This window comes from Hypomesus transpacificus, unplaced genomic scaffold, assembly GCF_021917145.1.
Source record: "Hypomesus transpacificus isolate Combined female unplaced genomic scaffold, fHypTra1 scaffold_30, whole genome shotgun sequence".
Classification (NCBI taxonomy): Eukaryota; Metazoa; Chordata; class Actinopteri; order Osmeriformes; family Osmeridae; genus Hypomesus; species Hypomesus transpacificus.
In genome coordinates this window covers 907,572-920,314 of record NW_025813826.1, presented here as the reverse complement: position 1 = coordinate 920,314, position 12,743 = coordinate 907,572, and the positions used below count along the sequence as shown (strand labels likewise).

The window sequence follows — 12,743 nt, the reverse complement described above, 5'->3', positions numbered from 1 at the left end:
ATCATACTTAATGCACCATACTTAATGCTGAAAACGTATGGACCAGACAACCATTGTCTATACTAATACTATACACACATGTACAATTATTTGTTCCTAAAACTATTTAATAAGATGTTACAGAATTATACCAGTATATTGTCTTAATTATCTGTTTACCTGGCTGAGATTATCCAGAAAAAAATTAAAATGTATTATGAATTATATTTATCATCCTTGACTGCATATACATTTGAAGTAAAGGCCTCGGAATGAGACCTACATTTTACCGCCCAGAGAGCGAACAATGACAATGGGGGGGTCAAAAAACAACGGGGGGCTCAACTTCATCAGGGCTTAAAGTAATATTTACCATTACAGGTAAGAACGATATATAAATGTATCGACCCCCCGACCTGTTGTTTTTACCTCTTTTGGGGGTGCCCAAGTCTTAATTATGGGGTCCACCCCCACCCCCACCCCCCCTGAAATTTGCACACTGGTTCCGCCTCTTCTACCATTTTAGGGATGATTTTAACGTGTGGAGGTGATTGTAATTTAAGGACAACGTATTATGTGATTTACAGTTATTTATGACTAATTTATTAATGTGGCGTAATTGTGTGGTTCACTTTCGCATTTTGTAATTTATGGTTGTAGAATTGTAAAGTGCGTTGTCGTGATTTTCTTCTAGGTTGGCCTACTCCTGATTGTAAATTCTCCACGTGTATGTATAAGGGCTCTCGGGATTCCAGTCGTAGCCACCCATTCATCTAGCGCGAACAAAGGGGCGTCAGTTCGAGTGCTGATTGGTTGTCGGGACGGTGCCAAGAGATTTCTACAACAGATGGTGTTCTCATCGAGCGCACGGCATGCTTGCAAGTCACAGTACGCACACCATTTACCGATTGTTTCGACGTGAGAAAAGGGAACGAGCAGCTGGAGTGCGTTTAACGGATCCTTGGACGCAGTTGGAGACCGTGCAAGAAGAAGCTTACTTTACAAATATTATACAAACTTGCTCTGCGACCAGGAACCAGTAGGCCAGCACTGCATTGTAAGTAGTCTATCTAGGCCAAATACGGCGATTCCTAAATATGCTTATCACGGTTGCACTTTTTCCTTTGCCAGTGTTAAATGTTTTGCCGGAAGGAAAGCTTGATGGGATGTACACGTTAGCTATATGTCAACAACTATATTTGTTTACAGCATCCGGGATATGATAAACAAGAGTAGATGATAAAGTCGTCGAAACTAGATGTTAGATAAAAGCAATGAAGGTTGTCGATAAGGGATCGGTGTCATTCTTTGATAAACCTCTCTGTTGTTTACCTCGCACAATACACTCCATGCTTCTCAAACACCTTGACAACAGCATAGGCTTTTTTTTACAGTACCGATGCATCCATTGCACGTTGCAGGAAGTGAAGAAGCAGACAGTTGTGTGTTTATTCTACTCTTTTTCAGTTACATAACAAGCGAAGGTACTCGACACACACACCCAGGCTGGCTTCTGTGCTGTAGACCTTTTACCAAGCCGCAAGTTAACTGGATAGCCAGATTTACAATGAAAGTGCTTTGTTGTATCTTTGATGGGTGTGTAATGTTACCGAATAAAATAGTATTGACACAGAGTACTGACACGATTCCGAAAACAGCTGAAAATGAAAACACATTCACAAGTTGGTAGTGCTAATCTTGTGGGGACTCAAATCCTGATTTCCCCAACCTTAACACTAAAACTTAAACAGAAACCAAACCCTAAAACTACTCCTAACCTTAACCCGTAATGCAATTCTGACATTAATTCATGGATTTGAAAAAATTCTACCCCTCTTGTCTCCCCAAATTTCCTGCTCCCCAATTTTTTGCTTGTTTCTTAAAAGGGACTTCTGGTCCCCACAAAAATGGCTAAATAAGTCCACATGTGAATACACAGATGAAGGGAAGCACACACCCACACCACAGGAACCTAGGTGCTGTATGACTGAGCTCAGATTTGGAGTTACTATAGAAATGGCAACACTATAGTTAGGTTTAATCATAACACTGCTGTTGCATGGTTAAGAGTATTAAGGGTTTATGACTGTTTTTTTCTGTCGATGTCACTGACTTCACATCTATATGATATCAGAATGATTGTGTGTCTGTTTATCTTTCTAATATTTTATCTTGTGTCGTTTGAATTGAGGAAGTGTTCACCGTAGTGTCAGTTTCCTGTGTGACACAGCTTCCGAAACAGGAAAAAGAGCTTATCCTCTTAACTTCTCTACTCTCTCCATCTGTAACTCCTGCCACACGTACAAGACAAAAACTACCACACACAATAGTTCTGTCAGTGTATTTGGACATGCTGCTGGTAAAGCTTAAAGCTATGTTGTACCCCCATTTACCTGATCAGCCTCCATGAACAATCACATCCAAAAGGTACTGTATTTGTGTACTAATAGAGTGCATATAGCTGAGCATGATGGACTTGTGTTCTTTCTGAGCTGTTCAGAACTATCAAGACAATTGTCTTATAACACAGTTGCATGATTGTTTTTGCAGCGGGCAAGTGGTGGCCCGTGTGCATCCAGCATGGCTTGCATGTGTTCTACTTTAGTTCCAGAACCTTCTGTGTTGCCCCTACATGCACTCTTCAGGAAGGACATCTCCCCAGGAGATGGCAGAATGCCTTTTATGCTGTTCTGTCATACACACAATTCTGTGTGTATGATGTATAGAGACAGGATGAGGAAGAAGAGAAAAGTAGAAAGAGGAAGAGAAAGAGTATGGTGTGCAGCTGTCTTGCTACATCTTACAACTTGTTTTGTGCTTGGGGATATGTTCCAGTAAGAGAGAATGAAAGAGGATGTATACAGTTGTGTAATGTGCTATAGAGAAAAGATGACGTAGATAGAGCTGTCTATTTCAATGACTCCTGTCCTCTGCCTCAAATAAGTCTCCTGATTCTCCTCAAATCTCCTGATTTCTGCAGTTATGCTTGAGGCAACACACTGCTACTTGCTGGTCATGAGGATACATGAGACACTTTAACAGAACCCTATGTTCTAATAAAACAAACTAAAGAGGGTACAATTTCTTGAGAAATTGTAGGGTGTGCTTGCTTGCGTTGGTTGCAGGGGTCCGTATTTATATTACATTTTACAACTGATATATCTGTATATTTTATATAAAAATGCATAGCCTACTTAGTATTTATAAAGATTACATAGATTTTAAAGCATAATTTGTGATGCTCCTTTACAACTCAAAATACTAAGAGTGAAGAGTAGAATGAAATGGTTGTCTTCTCATTTCCCCTGCAAGAGGGAATGGTAATCAGCAACCTCATAGTTGAATCAAAACGAATACATTTGGCAGACCGGTGTAAAAATTGACCTAATCTCTATGACTTAAACATCATTGTAAGTTTTTTCCTTCTCGTGATATTTTCAGGCATTTAGCCTACTCATATTGCATTCATTCATTAATAAAGACCCCCCTTTGAAGCTTATTTTAACAACAACGTTACCAGCAGTAGCTATCTCAGATGGAATCGCGATTCAAATAGTACCATCTGCTAACTGAAAGTATGCCCCCCAAAATGTAAATAAGCTTGAAATGTTTTAGGGAAAATTCACTAATTCATAAAAATGTCAGTGGTAGCGATCATTGTCAGTAACAAGGCAAAATGCGATATAGCCCTGCTGTGTGGAGAAGCTGCCCCGGTAAATTGTAGGTTACTACCAGAGAATGTATTATATAGGGAGAACCATATATATACTAGATGTCTTAGGGCGGAGTCTAGAACGTCCGCACATGGCGGCCATCTTGCTACAGTGAACTTGCTCACCCATAACATTGGGTTGGTGCTACATGTACTTTTTAAATAACCATGACTTGCTCACTTTTCAACCGATCTTTAAATGGTTTGGTTTGTTATCAACGTCAGAGATGTATATGCCACTGCATACTTATGAATAATGATGTAATAAAAATAAAAAATAAAATAGAAGTATGCAGTGAGATGGCCACCATGTGCGGACGTTCGACTCCGTTGGCCGGCAACGCGGACGAGACATCTAGTGTTTATATATTGACCTTATTCCGGAAGTCACGATTGGTGCGGCCATCCGCGTATTCTCATTTCCGGTTTAGATACTTTCCACTTTATAATGGTGCTAAAAGAGAGTGTCTTAAACAGGCTCTGGTACTAATTTATGGCTAATAGAGATGCCCAGCGTCAACTGTAGTTTGTGGCTGCCATAACAGGTGGAGAAAACAGAATCAGACCCTGTATTATCATTGTTTTGACCATGGAAAGAAGAGGTTCGAGTGTTGTGGGCCGACATACTTTGCATCGACCTCCAACCAAAGTTGAGGATCTGCGTCCCTGGCTGAAAGCGCTGAGTAAAAAAAAACACAGAAGTTTCCTTTTGTCTACTCGTATCAATAAAGGGTGTGTAGCAACCGATAATGTAATAACGGCCAATAATGTAATAACGGCCAATAACATAATAATTTAAATTTAATAAAACCAATAACGTAATAAATTGCCAATAATGTAATAAAGTTGTTGAGCCAATAATGTAATAACGTTTTGCCAGTAATGTAATAACTTATTACATTATTGGCTGGTTATTACGTTATTGGCCTTGCATTGAAAAAAAACTTTGAAAATGTAATAACCGAGCTAATCATGTAATAACTGAGGTATCACTTTATTTTATCTTCAATTTCTGGAGAGAAAGTGTCACTCTTAGCCTTAATATTGCATCTTGCAACAGATAATTATTAGGTCGGATTAAATATCTGACTTTACAGATACCCCTCCACCCTTGAACCCCCCTCCACAGGAGGCCTTAAAGGAGCAATTAAGTCAATTTGGATTTATACCTCACTCTTAGGGTTCCCTTATGTTACGCCGAGGATCCAACTCTTTGACCATGCAGGCGCTTTGATGGAGTCTTGAGTCTTTCTAAGTTCTGCATTGCAGTTTTCGGTATGGTTTTGCAATTCACCGCCGGAACGCTAGGGGCTGCGGGAATGAGTCGTTATCTGACCAATGACAGCCCCGCGGTCCCTATTGGTCACAGTCGCCTCATCAATGTGTATAAAAGACACTTAAATACTCAAATAACTTAACAGCACGCATGTACCTGAACTCATAAAGTCTAATCTAACTGTAAAACTGTAAAATTGCTAGCATAGTTTACATACTTGTTGTAATAAATAAATAGATAAATAGATATCATTTGTTATCTATTGCTGTGCAGAAACATCTGTTGTAATAAGACAGCTGTTAGGTTTATACCCAAGTAGGCTAGTTTTATTTCAGTTTTATCCATTAGATGACTGTGTAGATTAAGGAATTTTATTGTGTTAGCTAAGCCTGATATGAAAATTAAACTTAATGACAAAATAATTGCTTAGAGAATAATATGAACTAACCTACTGAGTTTTTCAGCATGTTTTGCAATATAATATTGACTGTGTATTGCAATTAATTTAAAATTCTCAGTTATATATGCCAGTGGGGTATATTACGAAGAAAGTGACACTTGGAAATCTTTGAGTAAGCTCTGCAAACCCTGAAGGTTTGAGTTCATAGTATATTTACCTGTCAAACCAGGCTTTTAGCTCAGACTCTGTGCGTGTTCTCATGTTGAGGCTGTATTGCGATGATATTGGCCATTCAGAACTATGTGTAATATACTGGTTCATTTAAAATGAGTATGAGATTGTTGCCTGAATGTTTGATCAAACACATTTTTTCTCCCATTTTGAGGCCCTCAAGGGCCAAACACAGCAGGCATTCATATCTGCACATGTTAGCACTCTACACATCTAGGTACATTAAATGTGTGGATAGGAGGAACTCCCCTCATACATTTCTCACATGAAGTAACTTCAAGATTGGTCAGTAGGCCGTGCTTTTACATGTTTTGCGCTCTAACCTCAGACATAACCTGTTCCTGGTTAAGTTTGCAGCATAAAAAATGAAAGCCAGGTTAAAAAGCCACTTTTGTGTCACCACATACCCTTACTTTGAGCACAACATACTTCGCTAACCCACTAATCTCTCTTTGTAGTATACCCCACAAGTTATATTATCCTGTGTTCAAAGTTGTAAAACATAACTGTGAAACATAACTGTGTCTTTACATCAGGGGCGAAAGTAGTTTTTATTTCTTGGTGGTACTATGATACCGGTTTAATGCGTGCGCACAGCGCGCGCCTAAAATTTCACTTAGCCTAATTATTTATTATTTATTTATTTGTTTATTTACTGTATTATAGTCCACTTATCAAGCATTCACTAGGACTTCATATCACTCTAGTATCACTCTTTAACCCACCTGTATCTGTTTTTGATAATTCCGCTTCATGATGACTGCAGACCGACGAGGTTTTGTATTTTGCCAGCAGCACAGATCATGAGATAGGGGAGTCAGGTGGCTGAGCAGTTAGAGCATCGGCTAGTAATCTGAAGGTTGCCAGTTCGATTCCCGGCCGGTGCACATGACGTTGTGTCCTTGGGCAAGACACTTCACCCTACTTGCCTCGGGGGACTCTTACTGTAAGTCGCTCTGCTAAATGACTAAATGTAAATGTAAATGAGAGGGGCCCATTGGGAGGAATGTCATTGCACTTTACTGCATTGACTACCAAAGGGGCTCACACATTTTGTTGTTGCATTTTATTCTTAACCAGTCGTTGTCTTGGGGCAACGACTGGTTGCCCCAAGCCAGCTCGGCGCCCCAAGCAATTGCTTGTTTTGCTTGCCTTGTTGCGACGGGCCTGTGCGTGTGTCGTAATTTCTTCCCGGTACGGCATGGTTTTGCATATGTGGATGAATGAGTGCATTAAATCAGTTTAGGAGCAGCATCTAGATTATGTGCATCAGACAAACATTTAGTTTTCAAATATTGGTGATTAAAGTAGTATGATATGATATTATTGAATGAGGGGGCTGCAGTCATATTTACATATTACACATTATCGGCTCAGTTATTTCATTTTCAGCCAAATCTGCAAGCAATTGAATGTTGCTTTGTAGATCAGACTGGCCCTAACACTGTTTTGGCCGATTCAAGAATCCCAGAGTAAAAGTAAAGCTTTGCTTATGGTAGCCCGACGTGTGCCTCCAAAAAATGTTACCAGTTGAGGCGACTGAGACCAATGGAGACCGCGGGGCTGTCATTGGTCAGATAACGACTCATTCCCGCAGCCCCTAGCGTTCCGGCGGTGAATTGCAAAACCATACTGAAAACTGCAATGCAGAACTTAGAAAGACTCACGACTCCATCAAAGTGCTTGCATGGTCAAAGAGTTGGATACACGGATGACTATAATGGAACCCTAAAAGTGAGATATAAATCCAAATGGACTCTTAATTGCTCCTTTAAGGCATCCTGTGGAGGAGGGTTTGAGGGTGGAGGGGCATCTGTAAGGTCAGATATTTAAACATGTGTTGCAAGATGCAATATTAAGGCTAAGAGTGACACTTTATTTCCAGAAATTGAAGATAAAATAAAGTGATACCTCAGTTATTACATTATTGGCTCTGTTATTACATGTTCAAAGTTATTTTCTAACGCAAGGCCAATAACCTAATAACCAGCCAATAAAGTAACGAGTTATTACATTATAGGCAAAAAGTTATTACGTTATTGGTTCAACAACTTTATTACATTATTGGCAATTTATTACGTTATTGGTTGTATTACATTTACATTATTACGTTATTGGCCGTTATTACATTATTGGCCGTTATTACATTATCGGTTGCTACAGGGTGTAATAAGAGATAATCTAGTTATATTTGAGTATGTTTTAGTGTTCTCAATTCATGATATAAGTACATACAAGATTATAACCAAATGTATGGGCAAGGCTGTGAGCAAAACAACTGCTGCAGTTTATCTAAATTTAATGTAAAGCTTTTGAAACAACGCAGCAATCAAATTATTTCATAGATGCGTCTTTCTAATTGCCATTAGATAGGAGGGAAGATACATATCGTGTAAGTTTTAACACGTTGCATATAGCTTGTACCAAAGCCCCTTGATGAAAAAGTTGTTACTATTTATTATTACAGCACAATTTGTCACTCATACATTTGCAGTTTATGGCTAATAGCAGAGACCTGATGTAAAAAAAACTTTTGACCTGTAATCCATGTTGAACATGCAAAAACTACAATCGTCGTCGTCGTCGTTAGCTACCGCTTGTCCGGGTGGTCGCGGGGGCAGCAACCTAAGCAGGGAGGCCCAGACTTCCCTCTTCCCGGCCACTTCCACCAGCTCTTCCTGGGGGACCCCGAGGCGTTCCCAGGCCAGCCGAGAGACATAGTCCCTCCAGCGTGTCCTTGGTCTTCCCCGGGGCCTCTTCCCAGTGGGACTGTGGGAAATTCATATCACAATATTTTCCACTGTCCAGACGATGTCGATATGATATCACGATATATGACGAAAACAAATCAGAATCACATTTTAATAGCCCTTCTTGGTTAAATTATATTAGTTAAGGCAAAATATGTATTTGAACCTTATATAACCAGAAAGAGTGAGGCATTAGACCGTATGGACCTGAAAAGTTTGTATTTGTATTGTGCAAACATGCACTCCATAAACATGGAACATGAGGTAGGTAGGCCTATATATATAAATTAAATATAAATGTTAAATTAAATTAAAAAGAACACAGGAGATAAAGAAAATAAGGTAATTACAAATTCGAATATGTGTGTTTGTTTGTTTGTTTGTTTTGGCTACGGTCCGTAGATATGTAAAAAACTGTAACCTTTTGAAAGCAAACATTTCAAGCCTCAACCATCAATTATCAACAATATATACAAATCTTCACAGAACTTTCTTCACAAATTCCGTGCCAGGAATACCAGCATGTTGACTATTTCTGGCTTTAGTGCTGCCCTGTGACATGTCACAACATTTCCCTGAATGCCCTCTCAGAGGGGGCACTTCGCAACACGATGACACAACTTGCATAAGGCAGTTTTTTTGGTCAGGGTCGGAGATTTTAAAGCCAAACCAGTTCCAAACAACAGAGGTGTCCCCTTTCTTCTTAACCAATTCATCCTCCTGCTCTTGAGCAACATCAATTCCTGTGTTTTCGCTCATCCTGGATTGTTAATGTTTTCCCCAATAGGGCCTAGTAAACCTGCCTCCTAACTGCAGCTGCCTGCACGCTTCTTTGTTGCTAGCACTACATGCGCGCAACAAGTGCATGCGACGTGCGCTCATAATAATAGGTCAACATATTAACATACATTCTTTTATTCATAAGAACCAAGGAAGGTTGGATTAAAATAAATAAAAAGATGTAGCTACTTAGTACTATTACTCAGTTGAAATTTGGAACAAAAAATATTGATGCAAAATCCATATCATAGCGCGGCACAATACCGGTTTTTACTATCAAACCGGTATATCGCCCACTCCTATGGGACATGCCCAGAACACCTCACCAGGAAGGCATCCAGGAGGCATCCTAATCAGATGCCTGAGCCACCTCAGCTGGCTCCTCTCGACGTGGAGGAGCAGCAATTTTCACTCGGTCAGCCCCTCCCGGATGACCAAGCTTCTGACCCTATCTCTAAGGGAGAGCCCGGACACCCTGCGGAGAAAGCTAATTTCGGCCGCTTGTATTCGTGATCTTGTTCTTTCGGTCACTACCCATAGTTTGTGACCATAGGTGAGGGTAGGAACGTAGATCGACTGGTAAATAGAGAGCTTCGCCTTTCAACTCAGCTCCTTCTTCACCACAACGGACCGATGCAGATCCTGTATCACTGCGGACGCCGCACAGGCGGTCGATCCGCCTGTCGATCTCGCGCTCCATTCTTACCTCACTCGTGAACAAGACCCAGAGATACTTGAACTCCTCCGCTTGGGTCAAGATCTCCTCCCCGACCCGGAGATGGCACTCCACTTTTTCCGGTCGATAACCATAGCCTCAGATTTGGAGGTGCTGATTCGCATCCCAGCCGCTTCACATTCGGTTGCAAACCGCTCCAGTGAGAGCTGAAGGTCGCGGCCCGATGAAGCAAACAGGACCACATCATCTGCAAAAAGCAGCCACCCGATCCTGAGGTCACCAAACCGGACCCCCTTAACGCCCTGGATGCGCCTAGAAATTCTGTCCATATAAGTAATGAACAGAATCGGTGACAAAGGGCAGCCCTGGCGGAGTCCAACCCTCACCGGAAACAAGTTCTACTTATTACCGGCAATTCGGACCAAACTCTGGCACCGGTCGTTCAGGGACTGGACAGCCCCGATCAGGGAATCCAGTACCCCGTACTCTCGGAGCACCCCCCACATGAGTCCCCGAGGGACACGGTCGAACGCCTTTTCCAAATCCACAAAACATGTGTAGACTGGGGGGGGGCGAACTCCCATGTACCCTCCAGGACTCTGCGGAGGGTATAGAGCTGGTCCACTGTTCCACGGCCAGGACGAAAACCACATTGCTCCTCCTGAATCCGAGGTTCGACAATCCGACGGACCCTCCTCTCCAGGACCCCTGAATAGACTTTCCCAGGGAGGCTGAGGAGTGTGATCCCCTAAAGTTGGAGCACACCCTCCGGTCCCCTTTTTAAAGAGGGGAACCACCACCCCGGTCTGCCAGTCCAGAGGCACTGTCCCCGATGTCAACGCGATGTTGCAGAGTCGTGTCAACTAAGACAGCCTTACAACATCCAGAGCCTTAAGGAACTCCGGACAGACCTCATCCACCCCAGGGCCCTACCACCGCGGAGCTTTTCAACCACCTCGGCGACCTCAGCCCCAGAGATAGAAGGCCCCCCCCCGATGTCCCCAGACTCCACATCGGAAAGTGTGTTGGTGGAATTAAGGAGGTCTTCGAAGTATTCCTTCCATCGATCCAGGACGTCCCCCGTCGAGGTCAGCAGCGCACCATCCCCACCGTATACAGTGTTGACAGAGCACTGCTTCCCCCTCCTGAGTCGCCGGATGGTGGTCCAGAACCTTTTTGAAGCCGTTCGGAAGTCATTCTCCATAGCCTCGCCGAACTCCTCCCATGCCCGGGTTTTTGCCACCGCGACCGCCAAAAGCTGCGTTCCAAAGCTGCGTTCCGTTTGGCCTGCCGGTACACATCAGCTGCCTCTGGAGTCCTACCAGCCAATAAAGATAGGCCTCCTTCTTCAGCTTGACGGCATCCCTCACATCCGGAGTCCACCACCGGGTTCGAGGGTTACCGCCACGACATGCACCTTGCGGCCGCAGCTCTGGTCAGCCGCTTCAACAATGGAGGCCCGTAACATGGCCCATTCAGACTCGATGTCGCCGCCCCCCCCCCCCCGAGACATGATCGAAGCTCTCCCGGAGGTGGGAGTTGAAGCTCCTTCTGACAAAGGGTTCTGCCAGCCGTTCCCAGCAGACCCTCACATTACGTTTGGGCCTGCCAGACCTGACCGGCGTCCTCCCTCACCGTCGAAGCCAACTCACCACCAGGTGGTGATCAGTTGACAACTCCGCCCCTCTCCTCACCCGGGTGTCCAAGACATGCGGCCCCAAGTCCAACGACACGACTACAAAGTAGATCATCATCGAACTAAGACCTTGGGTGTCCTGGTGCCAGGTGCACATATGGACACCCTTAAGCTTGAACATAGTGTTCGTTATGGACCAGTGTTTCCCACAGATTAGAAAGCTATATGTGGCGGGGGGGGGGGGGGGGTGTTGTTTCATGTCAGACCGGGGGGGGGGGGGGGGGGGGGGGGGGGGGGGGGGGTCAAAATAATTCACAAAATCAACAACAACAAACAAATAATTTCTGCATATGCAGGTAGCGACGCTGCATACAGGGTGCTAAATAACTATTTAACTGGTCGGCTCCATGACGCCGGGTAAGTAGCTAGCTCTTGAAACTTCTCACCAAAAGAATGAAGGGGAACCTTCGATTAAGACATGTCCGTCGGTACCTAGCGAAAAGTAGCCTCAACTTTCCTAGACCTTTAGCTACGGCACTAATGCTGAAGGCTCGCTGATGTAGCTGTCGGTCTCACTAGAACGGCGTATGCATCGTTGCTAACGTGTGCTGACGTAGTGACTGTGTGTGTATGTGAGAAAGACGCGTGCGTGAAAGAGACGGAGGGAGAGCAGGGAAAGGAAATGCAGCTGAACGAATACGCTGCGTGTTTTTACCTAAATAGCGATAAAAAAAAATGTTTACGAAACGCAATGTGTGGCGGCCGGTGTTGATTCTGTGGCGCACCGCCACAAATTAGTCTATGTGTGGGAAACACTGTGGACAAGCCGTGTCTAGCACAGAAGTCCAACAACAAAACACCGCTCGGGTTCAGATCGGGGGGGCCGTTCCTCCCAATCACGCCCCTCCAGGTCTCACTGTCATTGAAGTCCCCCAGGAGGACGAAGGAATCCCTGGGCACTTTCCAGCAACCCCCCCAGAGACTCCAAAAAGGGTGGGTACTCTGAGCTGCCGTTTGGTGCGTAAGCACAAACAACAGTGAAGACCCGTCTCCCCCAGCCGAAGGCGGAGGGAGGCTACCCTCTCGTCCTCCGGGGTAAACCCCAATGTACAGGCGCCGAACCGAGGGGAAACAAGTATTCCCACCCCCGCTCGACGCCTCTCACCAAGGGCAACTCCAGAGTGGAAGAGAGTCCAGCCCCTCTCAAGGAGACTGGTTCCGGAGCCTATGCTGTGCGTCGAGGCGAGGCCGACTATACATTTACATTTTACATTTAGTCATTTAGCAGACGCTCTTATCCAGA

General features: G+C 43.7%; 1 protein-coding gene across 2 annotated transcripts in view; it reads left to right on the top strand.

Annotated features, from left to right (window-relative positions):
• Positions 1–691: 691 nt before the first annotated feature.
• Positions 692–12,743, top strand: part of rassf2a (Ras association domain family member 2a) — a 58,781-nt gene continuing 46,729 nt past the window's right edge. The window contains exon 1 of one of the 2 annotated variants that reach the window (XM_047015393.1): positions 692–1,036. The gene's annotated coding sequence lies outside the window, so the exon portion shown is untranslated. The remainder of the gene's footprint in view (positions 1,037–12,743) is intronic. The other variant, XR_006955582.1, reaches the window with a different exon arrangement.